The following is an 8,052-nucleotide window of genomic DNA, read 5'->3' as shown; positions in this document are numbered from 1 at the left end:
CCACACTGCTCTTCCTTTCTCTCCGTGGATCATATCAGCCATCTAGTTAGTTCTGATGCAAGAACCTGGATGCCTCAGTTGCGGGTGCAGGGTTCACACACTAATTATAGTAACTTTCGATGGGAGCCTCTGATCACTGCTTCTTCTCGTCAGCCATCTGATACTAACATTTTGTCATGTACCTGTTGTTCATTTGTTGTTTTCCTTTGAGAAATGTCGTTGGTCCATTTTAAAAAATTAGGTTATTTGTTTTCTTGCTACTGAGATGTTTGAGTTCCTCATGTATTTTGGATATTAACCCCTTGTCAGATGTATGGTTCACAAATATTTTCTCTCATTCTGTAGATTATCTTTTTACTGTTGATTATTTCCTTTACTATGCAGAAGCTTGAGAGTTCTAACATTTATTTCTCCTGCCTAAATTTCCTATATAACTATATCCATTCCAAAGTGTTATATAATTGTGGTTATAAACTAAAGATTGCCCAATGTATCATTAGATGTCTACTTCAAGATTCAGACTGTATTTTGAACTGCCTAATTGGCATCTCCACCTAACTGTCCAGCAGGTCGTTCAGACTCAATGCATAGAAAGCGTAATTTCTTTCATTTTACCCACTCCTCAGCCAAACAATATTAATGATGATGACGATGGTGAAGATAATGCTGATAATGATACTCAAAATACATCTACCATTTCTTCTCTTTCTCCTGCTTACTTAGGAGTGTTGTCATGTAACGATTTGCTAAGTCTTATATACACTCTCTCAAGATATCCTTCTAGTCATTGCCTTTTCTCTTATTTTATTCACATATATCCCAATTTATGTCATGTCTCACCTTGTTTTTTGAATAATACCTTTAAATTGGTTTTGATATAACTATCCTTTTATCTCTCTCTCTCCAGTTCTCCAGATAATCATTCGTATAGTATTAACAGCTAATCTGATTATGTCACACTTTTTCTTAAAGTGTTTTACAATTGCTTTTGGGGTAAAACCCAAAAGTTCTGGGCCTGTAATATGAGGCCTCCCATCATCAAGAGCCAAACAACATTTACAACTTGATCTCCTATACATTATCTGACTGCAGAAAGTTATACACCACACAGTACAATACAATGCCTTCAATAAAACTGACTATGCACATATTTCCTCTTTATAAACACTTAAAAACTAGATAAAGAATTACTTAGAAAATATTTTTATTATCTGACACAGGATATATATTCAACAAATATTCACTGTTTTGAAAGGATTAAATTAGAATCATATTTTCTATAAAATTCTGGCAGCCATGTGGATGCTCACACAGAACTCTTTTCAAGAAGCAAGCTGATACACAAGTGCAATTAACCAATAACCTCCAACTGCAGCACTTTGGGAAATAACCATAGCATTTGAGGTGAGGCAATTCTCTTCTGAACAATTTCTACTCAATTATTTGACACAGAAGAAGTACTAGCATCTCACCATTTCTGCCCAGCACAGGACAGTCTTTGCACTGTAGTTCACTGTTTGGGACTGAGGGCTTTTTCTAAAAGCTTCACTGACATACGAGGCTCTTTCCACCCAATCTGCCTTTCTTCCTCCTCTAATTTCACAGGGATCAAATTAGCATTGCAGTCTAAAACTCGAACTACTCCTCGTCTCTCTGCTCTTTATATTTCATGGGTTGTGATGGTTAATTGTGTGTGTCAACTTGACTGAGCCAAGGAATGCTCAAATAGCTGGTAAAGCATTATTTTGGGTGTGTGTCTGTGGGGGATTTTCTGAGAGAGACTAACGTTTGAATTAGTAAACTAAGTAAGGAATATTCCCTTCACTATTGTGGGTGGGCATTGTCTAGTCTGTGCTGGTTCATCTGTCATCTGCTTCTACTCTAACAACAAACATCCTAGTTTATGAGCCTTTGGACTCCAAGATTTATATCTTTGCACCCACATTCACACACCCTCATTCTCAGGTCTTTGAACTCAGACTGGGAACTCATTATTGATTTTCTTGATTCTCAAGTCTTCGGGCTCAACCAGAATATCACCACCATTCCCTGTTCTCCATCTTGTAGATAGCAGGTCAAAGGACTTATCATCATCTATAGCTGTATGAGCCAACTCCTAGTCTCTCTCTCTCTCTCTCTCTCTCTCTCTCTCTCTCTCTCTCTGTCTCTCTCAGACAGGATACACACACATACACTTACACACACACACACACACACGTGTGTATGTTTCTCTGTAGAACCCTAATACCCAGGGGTTATCCCCAATAAATTTCTCTTTTATAATCAATCATATATAAACACTTTTATAATCAATTCATCTCGGTTTTTATTTCATTGAGCTCCTAGACTGGCATCGAAACCTTTTTTCATTTCCCAAACTGAAAGTACCCTTAGTAATAGAATTCTTTATATAGCATTATTATACATTTTGAAAATTACCTTTTGAGTATTTGTATTGTTCTTTTCACTAGAATTTGAGCTATGTCATTCACTATACTAGTCTTTATTCATGGTGCTGATAAAGGCATACCTGAGACTGGTGGAGAAAAAGAGGTTTAATTGGACTTTACAGTTCCACATGGCTGGGGAGGTCTCAGAATCATGGTGGGAGGCCAAAGGTACTTTTTACTTGGTAGAGACAACAGAAAATGAGGAGGAATCAAAAGCAGCTTCCCCTGATAAACCCTTCAGATCTTGTGAGACTTATTCACTATCATGAGAATAGCATAGGAAAGTCTAGTCCCCTTCATTCAATTACCTCCCCCTGGGTCCCTCCTACAACACATTGGAATTCTGGGAGTTACAATTCAAGTTGAGATTTGGGTGGGGACACAGCCAAACCATATCATTCCACCCCTGGTCCCTCCAAATCTAATGTCCTCACACTTCAAAACCAATCATGCCCTCCCAGCAGTCTCCTAAAGTCTTAACTCGTTTCAGCATTAATCCAAAAATCCACAGTCCAAAGTCTCATCTGAGATAAGGCAAGTCCCTTCCACCATGAGCCTGTAAAATCAAAAGCAAGCTAGTTACTTCTTAGATACAAGGGGGGTACAGATATTGGATAAATACAGCTGTTCCAAATAGGAGAAATTGGCCAAAACAAAGGGGTTACAGGTCTCATGCAAATCTGAAATCCAGCAGGGCACATTTTAAAGCTCCAAAATGATCTCCTTTGACTCCATATCTCACATCCAGGTTATGCTGATGTAAGAGGTAGGTTCCCATGGTCTTGGACAACTCCGCCCCTGTGGCTCTGCAGGGTACAGCCTCCCCCTGGCTGCTTTCATGGGATGGCGTTGAGTGTCTGCTGCTTTTCCAGGTGCACAGTGCAAGCTGTTGGAGAATCTACTATTGTGGGGTCCGGAGGACACTGGCCCTTTCCTCACAGCTCCACTAGGCAGTGCCCCAGTGGGGACTCCGTGGGGGCTCTGACCCCACATTTCTCTTCCACACTGACCTAGCAGAGATTCTGCAAGAGGGCCCCACCCCTGCAGAAAACTGTCACCTGGGCATCTAAGCATTTCCATACATCTTCTGAAATCTAGGTTGAGGTTCCCAAGCCTCAATTCTTGACTTCTGTGCACTCACAGGATCAACACCACATGGAAGTTGCCAAGGTTTGGGGCTTGAACCCCCTGAAACCATGAACCGAGCTATACCTTGGCCCCTTTCAGCAATGGCTGGAGCAGCTGAGATGCAGGGCACCAAGTCCCTAGGCACACAACATTGAGACCCTGGGTCCCCCCTGCAAAACCATATTTCCTGCCACGATTCTGGGTCTGTTAGAGGAAGGGCTGCCATGAAGGTCTGTGACATGCTCTGGAGACATTTTCTCCATTGTCTTGTGGATCAACATTCGGCTCCTTATTACTTATGGAAATTTCTGCAGCTGGCTTGAATTTCTCCTCAAAAAATATATGTTTCTTTTCCACTGCATCATCAGGCTGCAAATTTTCTGAACTTTTATGCTGTGTTTCCCTTTTAAAATGGAATGCATTTAATAGCACCCAAGTAACCTTTTGAATGCTTTGCAGCTGAAGAATTTCTTCAACCAGATACTCTAAATCATCTCCCTCAAGTTCAAACTTCCACATATCTCTAGAGCAGGGGCAAAATGCCACCAGCCTCTTTGCTAAAATATAACGAGAGTCACTTTGCTCCAGTTCCCAACAAATTCCTCATCTCCATCTGAGACCACCTCAGCCTGGACCTTATTGTTCATGTCGCTATCAGCATTTTGGGCAAAGCTACTAAAAAGTCTCTGGAAAGTTCCAAACTTTTCCACATTTTCCTGTCTTCTTCTGAGCCCTCCAAACTGTTCCAACCTTTGCTTACTATCCAGGTCCAAAGTAGCTTCTTCATTTTTGGGTATCTTTTCAGCGACACTCCACTCTACCAGTACCAATTTGCTGTATTAGTCCATTTCCATGCTGCTGAAAAGACACAACTGAGACTGGGAAGTAAAAGAGGTTTAATTGGACTTATAGTTCTATATGGCTGGGGAGGCCTCTGAATCATGATGGGAGGTGAAAGACACTTCTTACATGGTGGCGGCAACAGAAAATGAGGAGGAAGCCAAAGCAGAAACCCCTGATAAACGCTTCAAATCTTGTGAGACTTATTCACTATCATGAGAATAGCATGGGAAAGACCAGCTCCCATGATTCAATTACCTTCCCCTGGGACCCTACTCAACATGAGGGAATTCTGGGAGATATAATTCAAGTTGAGATTTGGGTGGGGACACAGCCAAACCATATTACTGACAGAATAAACAAAGATTAAATAAATGCATTCATTGGTTCATTGTTTTAAATTCATCATTAAAATGCATTCTACCCATACATAGATTGCAGGTGTGCATTTTTAAAGCAAATTTAATATGGCCTGAGAACGAATCTGTACTTCTATATTTGAGTCCTTGTGGATGAATCATAACCTAGCTTAATAGGCAGACAAAATTGAAAACCTAACTTAGTAGCATGCTCCTGTAACAATAGCTGAGTGTTGGCCAATCCCTGCAGCCATACTTCAACCACTCATAGACTGCTGAGTATTCAAACTGCGTTCAAATAAGGCAAATGCTGAGCTGTAACCAATTTCACTGTTTCTGTACCTCACTTTTGATTCCTGTACATCACTTTACCTTTTGTGTCTATAAAGTTGTTTGACCACGAGGCACCACTGGAGAGTCTCTGGGACTGCTGTGATTCTGGAGGCTGCTCGCGATTCCCATGTTGTTTTATTCTTTTGTTCTTTTTTTTTTTTTTTTTTTTTTTTGCTTCAATTAAACTCCATCAAATTAAACTTGTCTGAAGTTTTTTTTTTTGTTTTTTGTTTTTTGTTTTTTTTCCTCGCATGCACACACATGCACCCCCAAATCTTGCTAAAATCACATTTAACTTTTCATTCAGGAAAATTTTCTGAAATATTTGCCGTTTTCATGTTCCAAAATAACATATCACAGAGGTTGTGTTTCAACGTGCCATACTGTTCACTGAAATTTAGTAATTAGGGCTAAAATAATTCTCCCAATTCTTCATTTTTGAGTCACAAAATAATCATGACTTTTTCTTTAAATCACACTAAGAGTAAATACACTGACACTGACAAAGTTCAAAATGAACTCAAGTAATGTTAAAAGGTATAGGGTAATAGTAGTGTAGCTTTATACTGTTAACCAACGTAATTGATGGTATAATTAGCCATTAGGAGAATCTGAGCAATTTAGCTAGTGAAACTTGAGTCATAACTTGAGGAAACAATGGGAATATAGCTAAACTAAGAACAAATAAGCCTGCAAAATTATATGACTTCAATTAAGTTATATTTTTAACATGACAGCTCTTTGCATAACAGATTACTTTTCAAAAGAAAATTCTAAACTCAAAATTCATATATATTAAATTAGTTTGCTAGTTATTATAATTCCTAAAATATGTTCTTCTTGATGTAAATTAATTCCATATTAAAATAAAATCAACTAAGAATTATAATATTCACTTCAAAAGACCACCTACCTTTGAAAATGTAGAATTCATTTGCATTTCAATTTCTTAAACCTTAAGTAAATATTATTTGAATTTACTCTCGCTTTGTTTTATTTACGTAATCACAACAGACACAAATTTATCACACACATAGTTTCTGTGTGATTTTGGTATTATTTCTGGCAGTAGTTGTGAGATTTGTTACCATATTTTAGCTAATAAATGCTGGGAATATGCTAATATTTTTAAATTTGTCAACACAAATTTTTATGTGACCACTGCTTATTAAGTAGCAGAAGGAGTATAAAAACAATAAAAGGCACATCACATATCCTTAATGAACTTGCAAACTAATTGAAAGGAGAAAATAGTTATGTATGAGACAAACAGAACAGAATAAAAATTGAAGCAATGTATTCTCAAAATGAAAATGACCTGCACATCTGCAAGTGCTTTATCCAGTTTTTTAAAAAGCATTGTTATGTAGGTTCTGGAAACATTTGATACACATATAACTGACAACTTTACATATGGAATGAGGAAAAATTAAAAAGAAACAACACAAAATTAAAATAAAATAAGAATTATTATGATATTATGCATGGTAACAATGGGAGAAGTAAAGACCAAGCAATCAAAAGTATAAATAAAAGCACTGGGGAATCAACATGAAAACTGCATTCATCAGAATAGAAATGGGACATAATTAAAAGGGCAAAGTAAAGTTTAGAGAAAAAGATACATAACAGGTTTACTACAATATGATAAATATAAAGAAACATTTAGAAAGCAGTAAGAAAGTCAGGTGCGGTGGCTCATGCCTGTAATCCCAGAACTTTGGGAGGCCGAGGTGGGCAGATTACTTGAGGCCAGGCGTTCGAGACCAGCCTGGCCAACATGGTGAAACCCTGTCTCTACTAAAAATACAAAAAAATTAGCCAGGCATGGTGGTGGACGCCTGTAATTCCAGATACTAGGGAGGCTGAGGCAGAAGAATCGCTTGAACCCTGGAGGCAGAGGTGCAGCAAGCTAAGATCACACCCCTGCACTCTGGCCTGGGTGGCAGAAAGAAAAAATATGAACTTCATAAAAAAAATAGTAAAAAGCATAAACAAACCATTCACAGAAAAAATATAAACTAACAGTAAAATATGCTAAATATTTAGCTCTATTCGTTGGGTAAGCAGGATAATACCCTCCCTGCTGCAGGTGGTCTAAGTCCTAATCTCCGGAACCTGTGAATGTGTTGAGTTGCATGGCAAGTGGTATTAAGTTTGCTGATGGTGTTAAAGATGCCAAATAGCTGACCTTAAAATAAAGAGCGTATTCAGGATGATGTAGGTGCATACATGTAATCAAAAGGTTCCTTAAAAGATAGGAGAGAAAGGCGGAAAAATCAGAATGTTGTGCTGTGAGAACCGAATGGACATTGCTGGGTTTGAAGATGAAAGAGAACAAGAAGCTAGCAAAATGGGCAGCTGTTAAAAGTTAGAAAGGACAAAGAAATGGATTGTCTTCTACCTAGAGCCTTCAGAAGAAATGAAGCCCTGCTTATATCTTAGTTTAAGCCCACTGACATCCATTTTGGCCTCTTGACTTCCAGAAGTATAAGATAATAAATTTCTATTATTTTAAGCCACCAAATTTGTGGTTGTTACAACAACAATAGAAAACAAATGTATTAGCAATCAAATCAAATCAAATTAAGACATTCACTAGCTAAATTTATTCTTCTCTGCTTGGCACAGATACAATAAGTAATAGCCCATTGTGTCCATTGGAAAACTTATATTTGTATTTGTTACAATTGGGTGTATAGGAATTATTTGGTACAAATATTCTAATAAATAATTTTGCAATATATATATAAATTTAAGGATTTTTAAAAACATTATTGATTCATTACTTCCAATGTAAGATTTTTTTTTTACCTAAGGAAATAGATAACAGTGGACATTATTACTTTCTTTTAAGAATATTCTTGGCCTTTCAGAAACAAAACAAGGTATTGGTTTAATACTTATGGTATAATCAAATAATGAAACTTTATGCATTTGTT

This window comes from Rhinopithecus bieti, unplaced genomic scaffold, assembly GCF_001698545.2.
Source record: "Rhinopithecus bieti isolate Rb0 unplaced genomic scaffold, ASM169854v2 scaffold_566, whole genome shotgun sequence".
NCBI lineage: Eukaryota > Metazoa > Chordata > Mammalia > Primates > Cercopithecidae > Rhinopithecus > Rhinopithecus bieti.
The sequence above is the reverse complement of the archived record's forward strand: the minus strand, read 5'-3'. Positions refer to the sequence as shown.